At 45.1% G+C, this 13,069-nt stretch overlaps 1 protein-coding gene across 6 annotated transcripts in view; it reads right to left on the bottom strand.

The window, feature by feature from the left end:
* The window catches only part of CACNA1E (calcium voltage-gated channel subunit alpha1 E), a 486,165-nt gene that overhangs the window by 400,365 nt on the left and 72,731 nt on the right, over positions 1-13,069 (bottom strand). The gene's annotated exons all lie outside the window — the stretch shown is intronic.

Genomic DNA, 13,069 nt, shown 5'->3' on the forward strand with positions numbered 1-13,069 from the left:
AACTTCCAAATGACCCCTACCTCCTGGTATTCATGCACTCCTATAGTCTCTTTCTAAGAATATCCAGAGTTTATGGTGTAGCACCTCCAAAATTAGGTTATAGAAGACTGTGACTACCCTTTCAGGTGCTCTCTTGAACTCTCTTTCTCTCAGATCACATGAAAAGAAGCTGCTACAGTGTCATGAGGCTACACAGAGAGCCTGTGAAGAGCCCACATTGTGAGCAACTGAGGTATCTGACCAAAGCCAGTGAGGAACTGAGGACTTCCAAAAACTGCAAGAATTTGGAGTAGGATTCTCCAGTCTGAATCAAGGCTTGAGATGACTGCAGCCCCAGCTGGCATTTTGACCACAACCCTGCAAGGGATCTTAAGTCAGAGACACTCACCTTAGCCACTCCCAGATTCCTGGCCCTCAGAAATTTTGTGAGATAGTGTTTGTTACTTTAAACTACTAAGTTTTGTAATGATTTGTTAAATAATAGGTTACTAATATACTTGACCTGTCACATTATTTGACACAGTTGATCACTCCTTCCTCCTTGAAATACTTTCTTAGTTTGGCTTCCATTAAACCACTCTTCCTTGGTTTTCCTTCTACCTCACGGATCATTTCCCATCAACTTGCTTTGTTGATTCTTATACTTCCACCCAACATTTTTCAGTTGAGGCCCAGAGCTGGCCCTTGCTACTCTTCTCTTCTATATCTACTCACTCCCTTGGTGACTTCCTTCAGCTTCATGATTTTAATCATTACCAACTATACGTTGTCAATTCCCAAATTTATTATCTCAGCTCAGATCTTCTCTCCCAAGCTCTGACTCACATAACCAACTGTCTACACGATTTTCCACTTGGATATTTAATATTCAGCTCCAATTCAACATGATCAAAAGTAAACTTCTAATTTTCTCCACCCAAACCTGTTCCATATTCTTCTGAATTGGTGGAATCCTCCTAGTTGCTCAGATTATCCTTGATTCCTATCTTTTTCTTTATACCCCATATCCAATCATCAAGGAATCCTACTGGCTCTACCATCAAGAATATGAGATCCAGTTGCTTCTCATCTGCCACTGCTACCATTCTACCATTCTGGTTCAAGCCACCATCATCTCTCAGGGACACAGCAAGAGCCTTCTAACTGGTCTCTCTGTTTCCACCCTTGTCTTTCTGCAGTCAGTTATGGACACAGTAGCCAGTATGCAATGTGATTCCCTTAAGTAGGCAAATCTCATTATTCTTCTCTACTTGGCATTCTGTGATATACCCTCATTTCATTTAGAGTAAAATCCAAAGCCTTCCCAGTAGCCAGCAAAGCCCTACATGGTCTGGCTCCCGTCCTACTCCCCTGACCTCATCTTCTTCTACCCCCTCTTACTCTGCTTTAGCCACACTGACCTCCCATGCTCTTCTTGGAACATGGCAGGCGCACTCCCACAGCATTTCTACTGCTCTTTCTCTGCATGGAATGCTCTTCCCCTAAATATCACTGTGACTCAGTTCTGCATCTTCTTGAAGTCTTTGCTCAAATACCCCCTTCTCAATGAAGCATGTCTTAGCCTTCCTATTTAATACTGCACACTGCTGCCACCCCTAGTACCCCCAAGCCTCCTTATCCTACTTTCATTTTTCTCTTCTTTCCATATACTTAGCATCTTTAAACACACTAGAAGTCTTATTTATTTGTTAGTGTATTGTCTATCTTCCCTTGGTAAAATTCAAACTACAAAAGGAAAGAATCTTTGTCTATTTTATTCACAGATAAGCCCTAAGCTCTTAAGACAGTGCCTGACATATAGTTGACATTTAAAAAAAAAAGGTTGAATAAATGAATTTGTAACTATTATCTATAATTATTATGGAAGTTCCACAATTTTTTTTTACTATTTACATTTTACAGATGAGGAAACTGAGGGAAAAGGAATTAATATGCCTCAGTCTTACTATGTGCCAGACACTTTATATACATTATCTTATGTATTCCTCCTGTGTTCCAAGGCTCAAAGAGTTAAGTAGCTTCCTAATGTCACATAAGTGATAAGGAGTCAAGCTCTGATGTGAATCCAGGCCTGTCTGGCACTAAAGCCTCTGGGGATACACCTACCACCCTTCTCACACTTTCATCAAACACCTACCATACCCTGGACTAGTCAGAGATGAAAGTCACTTGAAACAACTATCTTTGGCCCAGAGAAACCCACTTCACACCTTCGTGGCATCCCTTAAGGGTCTCATCTGAAGACCAGCAGCTAATCTCCACCTTTCTTCCCATCCCCAGGTGCAGGCTCCAGTCCCACCTGTGACACATGGAGACTGGGAGTCGCACCACCACCTCCATTGCCTCAAGCCCACAAACTTGGGAAGAGGTTCTTGGTATTCACTTTCCAAGACTTGCAAACGTCTTTCCAAATATGTAAAATATCAGGGCTTTCAAAGCCTTTGAGGCCAGATGAGTATATATTGGCCCCCAATTTCTTACATTTCTTACTGCCCCCACCAGAAAACAGCACTAGCCCTTCATCAGTACCATCCTCAAAGACTTGAAGACAGCATAAAATCAGTGATGACATTGACAACCGATGGTAATAATAACTAACACCATATTGGCTCTTACAACATGCGAAACGTTCCTGAATGCTTCCGTGCATTACACCTCATTTAACCTTCACAACAGCACTCTAAGGAAGGTACTATTATTAACCCCATTTTACAGATGAGAAAAACTGAGGCATGGAGAGGCTGAGGAACATTCCCAGCATGCCATGTAACTAGTAAGCAGCAGAGCCAGAATTTGAACCCAAACAGCCTACCTCCACAGCCTGTATTTAACAGATACGCCACACTTCAGCAGGAAAGCGAGCAGAACATGTAAACACCACCTGCGGCCGTGGAAGGCTCTAGCACTCCACAGAGCAAATCCATTCATACTCACAAACAACATCTAGATGGGAAGCAGACTGACGTATCTTCTAATAGAGCGATCCACATTTATCTCCCTTATCATTTCACAGACCCCATCCTTACCACTCTAAAGAATCAGCCCCATATTTTCCACATCAGTCGTCTACTATTCATTGCTAAACGTGACGTTTCACAATTGCCACCATCACACACTATCTTCACGCTTTCTCACTTGGCTCTCCATCTCAGCCTCTCTCACCACTGTTTTGTGTGTGTGTGTGTGTGTGTGTGTGTGTGTGTTTGTTTGTTTGTTTGTTTTTTGCCAGCTACCCATTAATTAAGGGCAGCCTCCTTTTGCTCCAAGAGCCACAATTTCATGTTTCTTTCCAGTGACTGCAATGCTCTTATTCCTAAAGCACTCCCTTTGGTAGGGATCACCAATCACTGATGACACACATTTCTACTTGCCTAGCCTTTTCTTCCTTTTAGAACACTGACTGCTTGGTTTTTAGGACTGCATAAATTTCCACTCACTGGATGTTGGTCACTCATCCACTCTGGGTCTGCATATGGTGATGACATCTCTGAAATATCTCTTTGGAAAAAGTTATGATTTAACCAAGAAGTGAAAGCAATTTTAAACCTTTTAAGATTTCTAAAGAGAGACAGATCCCTGTGGGCTGGAGGAACCAGGAGTGGTTTGGGGAGGAGGTGAGGACTGAGATGTTGTTGTGTTGTTTTGTTATTGTTGTGGTGGTGGTTGTTTTGAGAGAGAGGGAAGAGAGTGGGGAGGGGAGAGGCAGAGGGAGAGGGAGAGAGATCCCAAGCAGGCTCCATGGCCACATATACACAAGGCTCAAGACCATGACCTGAGTCAGATGCCCAACCAAGTGAGCTACCCAGGTACCTTGGATTGAGCTGTTCTTGAAGAATGGAATGAATGGGAAAATAGGATTTGGCCAAAAGGAATCTTACATGCAGAGGTAAGGAGGTTGAAGTCACTAAGGCTTAGTCAAGTAGCAGAAGAAAGATTTCCAGTGGAGAAACATGGGAGATAAGGTCAGAGGAAATTCTAAAAGGCTTTAATGCCAAATGAAAAGACACTGAGATTGTACTATGGAAGCAGCAAACTGCCTGTGCCTTAACACTCTCCGTGCTGACCTGCATGGAGTTCTTTTAAAAATAATATTCTAGGGGCACCTGGGTGACTCAGTGGGTTAAAGCCTCTGCCTTTGGCTCAGTCATGATCCTGGGGTCCTGGGATCGAGCCCCACAGTGGGCTCTCTGCTTCCCCTTGTCTCTCTGCTTGCCTCTCTGCCTACTTGTGATCTCTGTGTCAAATAAATAAATAAAATCTTTAAAAATAATATTTTATGTGTATCATCCCAAGGTCAACAAGAGGCCAACAAAGGATTCTCCCTCATTTACCCAGCCCTTGGCCCAGATCTGTCCCCCCACTACACACACACACACACACACACACACACACACTCACACAAGGAATCACTGACCAGATTCCTGGGCTATGGCACTTTCTGACACACAATTCCAACAGCTTTCTGTTTCACCCAGGAGTCAAACCCAGTTTGCATATATTATTCGACCAGAGCCTGAAGATATTCTATAAGCCAAGAGTTACCTGCACTCTATTTTCCAGACACAGCTCAGGTCCCTGACTAACTGCCTTGGCCCCTGGCCCCACATGTGTCCCAACCCCTGCAAAGTATTTCAGAATACCAGGGAGAAATTGGTTCACCTGTGGCTCAACCCCTGAGAAGCAGGGTCTCCAGGTTCAGTTTTCATCGACATAATGATTCCTAAGCTTAGCTGGTTCTCATAAAGGACACCTCAGGACACAACTCACAATCCATAGTGTGAGTTTCTGAAACCAGGCCACTGGGCGTCAGCTCTAGACCTCTGAATCCTGCCAGAGAGCATTCCTGGGGCTGTGTGATTATGAGTCCTGCCATAAGCTGTATTCACCACCTTCCAGTTCATACCATGACGCCCTATTCCCCCAATGTGACCACCTTTGGAGACAGGGTCATTAGGAGGTAATTAAAGTGTTCTTAGAGGTTGAAGTCATAGAGTGGAGTGCTGGTCGATAGGACTAGTGTCCTCTTAAAAAGAGACACCAGAGAGTTCTCTCCCCTTCTCCCTCCCTCTCTCTGCCAGATGAGGCCATGGCAAGAAGATGGCTGTATGTAAGCCAGGAAGAGCACTCTCACCAGACACCAAGTCTGCCAGCACCTTCACCTTGGACTTCAGTCTCCAGAACTGTGAGAAATACATGTATGTTGTTTAAGCCACCCAGCCTAAGGCATTTGATCATGGCAGCCAAAGCAGACTAAGACAACTCCTATTTCCAGAGTCACACCCACATTACAGACTTGGGGCTGCAAATACCCGGAGTCCTAATGTAATAATGCTGGAAATAAGTGGCCCAGTACCAGAAGAAGAGCCAGCAAATTCCCTTTTGCTTACTTTCACTGAGGACTCCACATGTCCCAGACTTTTCTGGATTTCCATCTTCATCCTCCATCTCTATCTCTAGAAATACAACCACCCTCCCCATCCTAATTCCTTGGTGCCCCCTTGTGACTGTCCATGCTAGTGCAATAGCTAATAGGCTCCCCCTCTCAAGTTAATAGATCTGCTCAGGAGTCTACCACAGGCAACACTATGTCCCAAAGTAAAAACATCTTACATCTTACTTGGTAATTTCAAGCTAATGGGTCCTTAGGAAACCCCAAAGCACAGCCCACAGAACCTTGCCCTGAAAACCAAAGGGTGGTCACCCCAGTAGGGGGATGGATAATCAGATCGCTGGGAAAGTCTTGGTTTTTCCAGCATCTCTCAAGGGGTTTTCTGAGCCAATCCCTACTGGGCTCCTTCCCCAGATTGGGGAAAAGTCAGAGTTTACAACCAGCAACACAAGTCCCCCAGAGTTTTCCAGATGCCTCTGGCAGCAAGGGCTCAGCAAGAAGAGTGTCAGTAGCTACCCTAGTGCATACTGGTGGTCTGCAGATGAGTTGCCATCACAGCTTGCCAAGCCTCCCCGTGGCCACCCCTTATCCCACCCCCAATACGCATCCTAAATCTTAGGTTGGATGGGAGTAAATTGACCCTGCTCTGTAATCCTATCCCTGCCTTCCTCCACTTCTCCCCACAAACAGATCGCCCTTCCAAGCAGGTCAGTACCAGGCCCCAGCCACAAGCATCCAACCTCTCCCATCCCTAGTGTCTAGCCCCCAGCCTCCATCCCTGCCCCAAGCAAAGGAAGCCAGTGGAAGTGAGGAAGCTGCCACAAAGAGAAGAGAATGAGAAGGTTTGTGGAAACTGTCATTCCTAATGATATATTTTTGGTATTTTTTTTCATTGTGGTAAAATAGACACACATAAAATTCACCATTTTAAAGTACCCAATTCAAAAGCATTAAGCATATTCACAGTGCTGGGCAGCCATCACCACTCTCCAGTTCCAGAACCTTTTCCTCACTTCAGAAGAAACCCTACTCATTAAGCAGTCTCTTGCCAATCCCCCTCACCAAGCTCCTGGCAACCACTAATCTGCTTTCTGTCTCTATGGATTTGCCTATTTTGGATATTTCATAAAAAAAAGAATCATATAATATGAGTCTTTTTACCTTTGGTTTGCATGATGATGTTTCAGTATTTGTTGCTGATCTTGAAGATCTAGGCTCTAATGACAAGAACAGGGTCCTGTCTGATACTTCCAAACATCAGCCACAGAGAACCTCGGGAAACACAGCCCACCTGCCTATAGACATAGAAGATGAGCACCTCTCACTCTAGACACCCCAGTCAAGGCCCTGTGAAGCCTCAAGAGATCTAAATCACAGGCAAAGCCACAGCTTTCCCAAACGAATGTCTTCAGTTTAAAAGAAATAACAGGAAGGCAAAGGAAAGGCCTGGGACAGTCCAGGAAAGCTTCATGGAAGGAGCAGCACTGATTCTGGTCCTGGAAGGATGGTCAGGACCACAGAGACAGCATTTAACTGCCCCCTATATGTGGACACTCCAAAATGTCTACCTCCACCTTTGACTTTGTCCCTGAACTCCTGACTTGTGCATCTAACGGCCCACACAGCATCTCCACTTGGGTGTCCGGTAGGCTTTTCCAAATTAAAACTTTTGACTTCCCTTTCCTCTACATCCTTACAAATCTGTTTTCCATCAGTGTCTCTTATCTCAGTAAATGGCACCACTGCTCATTTGTCCAGGTACTCAAGTCAAAAACCCTGGGAATCATCCTTGATTTCTATCTCTCCCCAATACCCCACATTCAATCCATCAGCAAACGTACTGGCTCCATCCTCAAAATATATTTAGAATCTAACCATTTTTCGCCAACCGCATCACCACTATGCTGCACCAAGTCACCACCATCTCTCACTTCTACTACTGTAACAGCCTCCTAACTTATCCCTTGGCTTCCACCCCTGCCCCACTAGAGGCCATTTCTCACAAACAATTAGCATGATTCTTTTACAACAAATTGCTCAAAACCTTCCAATGAATTCTCATCACATTTAGAATAAAATCTATAACCTTGTGTGTCACCTGCAAGCCCACCATGATTTGTCCCTACCTGCTTCCCCCACTTCTATCCCTTTTCCTTTATTAACTTCACTCCACCTGCACTGTCCTCCTTTCTCTTCCTGGAACATCTCTCACCTCAGGGCCTTTGCATTTGCTGTTTTCTTTACCTGAAACATGCTTCCCCATGATATTCACATGGCTTGCTCCTCACTTCAGATCTTTTTCTCCCATATCACTTCCACAAAACAGAAAGACCTGCCACAGTCTAAACATTCCCTCTCATCATGTTTTATGTCCTTAGACAAGTTTTATTTTTCCTAGAACTAATCAGCAATTTGGCAAAAAAAAAAAAAGTATACACAAATGCACAAATGTTTTCATAAAATTAATCATGACTTGGCAAGAAATAAATGCACACAGTATGTACATACACACACGTACGCATCCTCCTCATTAGCCTTTAAACTATGAAAAGGCAGCTTGTTTACGTTATTCACCACCATATCTTCAATGCATAGAACAGTGTGGGACATATAGTAGAAACTTACTAAATATTTTTAGAAAAAAATGAACATGAACGGTGTAAATTGAGTATGTCAGGGTCATAGAGTATTTCTGTTACAAGCAGAAGTCAAAGAGTAGTAGGAAACAGACCTTGTCTTCAAACTCCTTGTCTTACCGTGGTGAAATAAGGTCTTCTTTATTGGCCCCTCCTAGCTTTCTGAACCCCTACATTTCATCATATCCAATCCACAGTGCTCTGCCCACCCTCCCAACGCCAGTTCACTCTGCCCAGAGAGCTGCTGCTCCCTGTTCTCCAGACAGCCATGCTCTTGAAACCCTATGCATTTTACACGGCCCCTCTGTTTTGTTTTGTTTTGTTTCATGAATGAAGATTTTAATCTCAGCATTGTTCATAATTAAAAATTGGAATCCCAGCTGTGGAACACAGTTTAAATGGTAAATTCATATGATTGAAGATTTTGAATTCATTAAAAATTTGTTTCCAGAAACATTCAGTCATGTGGGAAAATTCAAAACTTTGGTCTAATGTAATGCAGAATTTGTTTTTCCCGGGAAGACCCTGGACTTTTCCTTTTCTCACTGTAAAATATCCCTTGACTGAATGAATGTCCCTCCACCAGGCCATGAGAGAGTAAAAAGAAGCCAACAGATCTCTTACTGTCGTTCTGCTTTCATTCCCTTCACCCTGTGTTCACCTGCCATTGCCTGCTTGCCTTCCAAGCATGGCCTGGGATGTGAGCAGCCTTCCTGACCGTCCCAGGAAAAACCGGCTGCTCCACCCCAGCCCCTAGGACACAGAGCCCGTGAGCACATCTCACACTGCCTTGTAATGACCTGTTTACAGGTTTACTTTCCTTATCAGAGGGTGAGCCCAAGGGACCAGATCCTGTTTTTACATTTACATCAATATCCTGTTTTACATTTAAATGTCTGTTTCCTTGCACAGCAGAACCTGGCTATTACCAGGTACTCTGATCCTTGATGAATAAATGATCCAACCAATTAACCAGACTAGAGTGCCTCTTAGGTTCACTAGTCTTTGCTAATGGCATCCCTCTGTCTGAACCAACTGTGACTCTCCAATAGCCACAAAATTATCACAGGTGTTAAAGTAAAGTAAAGTTTTAGACACTTCCAATGCATCTTTCAAGCACAGTCTGAATATTTCACGACCCTGCTCAAAAACTTTCCAGGGCTCCGTATTACCTAACTTAATGAACTCATTAACATAGCCTTTAAGGTCTTCCATGATCTGGTCTCCTGACTTAACTCCTACTTAACACCCATCATGGTCTTCACATTTCAACAAACCAAAGTTCTCATCTTCCCCAGAGTGTACACTTTCCAATATCTCTGCTTTTATTAATAAAACACACAACGATGTGTTCCCATCGTTGGAGAATCTTCTCTCTTCTCTTCCATCACAGCTTTTTGAGATTCTACTCAACTTCAACACTATTTATGCACTCATGCCACAGGTGTTCACTAAGTGTGCACGATATGTGGCATCATTCTAAGTGCAGGGGAATGTTCACAACATTCAATCAGCTGAATGGGACACATAAAGCCCCTGCCTTCATGGAGCTTTCTTTTCAAATGAACAAGGTCAACAAGCTTTCCGAGAATTTAGAATCTAGTGGGGAAGAAAGATGTGTATGGACCGGGTGTGGGGGAGTGGGATAGTTTGTTTGCCAAGTAAAGACTACCTATATAATAATAATAATAACAAAGTTGTGTGATAAAATAGAACATTATGGGAAAGGGGCACTCCTTAGCTTGGGTGGCCTTAAGGGCCTTCCTGGGGAGATGATATTTGAGCAGAGACCTGAATGAAGAGAGAAAGACAAATAAACAACAAACAAGTCAGTCAGTCTTGATTATGGTGAGTGCCACAATGAAATGCCAAGGAGACATCACAGAATAGTCATCAGTAAGGCAAGGGGAGGTACTGTAGATGGGAGGGGGCCACGGAAGTCCCCCTGGGAAGGTGCCATTTGAGCTAAGACTAAAGGATGCAAAGAAGGAGCCAGCCATGAAAGTAGCCAAGGGATGCCTATTCGGGAAAGAGAGACCACTGTCCAAAGAAGTGGGGAAGGAAGAGCCTGGGATACTCCAGGAAAAGGGAGGGAAATGACAGAGCAGGCTGCTAGGAGGAAGGAGGGTCGGTACAAGGCAAGAGTGGACAAGTGGCCAGGAGCTGATCACGTGAGGCTCTGTAGGCAATGGCAGAGAGCTGGGAGTATGCCGGTCTTTACCTACTGGTTGTCAATCTGTTTCTACCCTTCCGCATTTCCCAGGATCCCTTGACAATGGAAGACTAGGAGACATGAAGAAGAGAGTATTTCTCCCTTCTTGGCTCTAGTTGCCATTTTATGGCAATGGTGGCATCTCCTTTGTCCTTGCAGCTTCCCACCAGACAGCCCCTTCCTCGGAGGTCACAGCTCCCACCAGGTGAACCCATCATGATTGAGCAGCTTCTGAGGTCGGGGGATTGGGAGTCTCTAACCCTGAGGTGGTGGTGTTTTTGTGCTCCGGTTGCCTCCCATCCTCTGTATGTATGCAACACAATCTTGTATTAATATTCCTTGTTTGAAATACCTAAAGATGTTCCTCTTTGCTGAGGAGCAAGTGGCAACAGCTTCTGCAGGCATGGCCAAGATTAAAGCTCAAGACCTTCACAGCAAGAAGCACGTGGAGGGGTTGGGGGGTGGGGGTGGGGTGGGCACTGCTTAAACAGCTCCGAGACCTGCAGATGGAGCTGCAGATGAGCACTGATATCAATAAAGCAAAAACAGGGTGGGGTTGGGGGAGGTAGGGGAAAATGCCTAAGGTTGTTTCACTGACTACTGTAAGAAGCCACAGAGGTTTTTTGAGCAGAGGAGTGGCAGGATTTTGAATTACCTTTTGGAGAGTTCATTCTGGCTGCTGCAAAAACTGTTCACAGGATAGGAAGATGTGTAGAAAATGCTTTCAACAGTCCCAGCAACAGGCGGTTGTGTCCATGGCGTCTATGGTGGCAGTGAAGAAGGAGCAAAACGGATGGATTCAAGCTCTTTGCTGGAGACAGATGCTCCAGAACCGAGTGACAGACTGGATGTCAGGGAGAGGAAAAAGAGAAGTACCAGTAATGACGCCTCTAGATTTTTGGCTTGACCGACAGGGTGGCAAGTATAGAAACAGGAAAGTAAGGGCAGGGGCAGTTTGAGGGTCAAAGAGCAGGTCAAATTGTCTCCTCTTCATAGAGCCTCCAGCTTCTCTTCCAGTAGGAAACAATATATCCTTCCTTTGTAATCACAGCATAGTAGAATAGTATTACAATTATATAATTATATGTCCGTCTGACTTACTTCCCCTGCTAGATTGGAACTGCATGTGGCCGACCATTTCTTGTCCATCTCTGTGACCTCCACAAGCACTTGGGCTCTCAGACATGGAGCCAGAGGGCCCAGCCCTGAGCTGGCAGCCAAACCAGAATCACCCGTAGGCCACAGACACTAAGTCCAAGTTTCTTATTATACATAAGGGTATGGCTTTCAATACCCACTTTGAGCCCTTGTTAACAGTCCTTGGTGTCCCTCCCACCTCATAAATTCAACCCACTTTCCTGTCGATGGGCATCTGTCCTGACCTACATGCCCATATTCCTTCTCTGCCCAGCCCGTGACTCTATTCTTCCCAGCAGGAAGGACATGTAGAAACTCAACGAATATCTACTGAACCGAATCAAAGTGACGTCAACAAACACCATGAACAGCACATCTTCTTTTAAAAAGCTCTCTCAAATTCCACCAGTTTCCTAACCTCTCATTTCTGTCCATCACTGAATTCACTGCAGCCATTCCCCATGGTGAGGTCAGTGACAGCAGGTGCCTTGGGCCCATCACAGATCCTGTTCCCTTGGGAAGTGGAGGTAAATCCCCTGGGCCCTTTGCTCATCTGAACAATGAACATTAACAATGAACGTAACAGCCATGCCCTGTCTCCAGGAGCCATTGTGAGGAGCAGCTGTCATTTACGTGGAGGGGGAGGCCTCAAGAAAGAAAGTCTCCTGGAGAAATGGAAAACAACAAGCCTTCTGCTTAACACCATTCCCATCCCAACACAGAGCCTGCCTCGTCTAGCATCATCTTTCTTGTGGCTGAAGCCACCTCAGTCTCTTCCTTCAAGTCCTTCCACTGCCTCTTCATTTATTTTTTGAATTAATCATAAGCTCTGTGTCCTCACTTAAGTGCCTCTTGGGTCCTACATGCGTCCTGTCTCATTCCATTGTCTCCCTGGGCGCCCTGTGCTCTGAAGCAGCACTCATATCAGCCCCTACAGCCTGACAGCAAATACTCTCCAAGTGCCCACTCTGGATGAGACACTGCGCCAGACAGCACTGATGCAAACGAGAGCCATGTCCTCCCACAGCTGAGTCTACCCGACGACACGGGACAAAGAATAAGACCCCCTCACTATACAGGCGGGACCACTACTGTGGACCTCCCTGGGATACACACTTGGTCAAGACTTCATGCCCTTTCTGCCCAGGTCACGTATTCTCCACATCTCTGCGTAAAGCTGACCTCCTTTTTTCCGGGTGCTCCCCTCTGAGGAGAAAGTAAAGACTGTCCTTCGAGATGACCGTGGGGCTTGACACCTCATCCTCCAAGAAATCAATAAAGGAACGCTGGGAATCTACTGAACAAAGGAAGACTGGCCTATCATCAAATACCCAGGGGTGTTCAGGTGAAGGAGGGATGTAAGACTGGGCTTATCAGGTCCCCTGGGAAAAGCCAAAATCCAGGAGTGAAAGCCACCATGGGCGGATTTTACCTCAGCCCAGTGAAGTATGTTCCGATAGTCAGAAGGGCCTTGAGGACAGGAGGAAAGCCTCATGTAGTAATGAGGCCGCATCTCCACAGGTGACAACAAACGTTCACCGAGAAAACAGAAACTCTCCCTGAATGATATTTGAGACCATCGTTATTTTATGGAAATAAATTTCCCCTGTGAGAACCAAGACTCTGCCAGGGCAAAAACCCCCATTCCGTCACTAAAATTACCATGTCCCGTCTTCTGTGTACTCTGAAAATGGG

The sequence above is a fragment of the Lontra canadensis genome, unplaced genomic scaffold, assembly GCF_010015895.1.
Source record: "Lontra canadensis isolate GAN:19392208 unplaced genomic scaffold, GSC_riverotter_1.0 scaffold24, whole genome shotgun sequence".
Taxonomy (NCBI): domain Eukaryota; kingdom Metazoa; phylum Chordata; class Mammalia; order Carnivora; family Mustelidae; genus Lontra; species Lontra canadensis.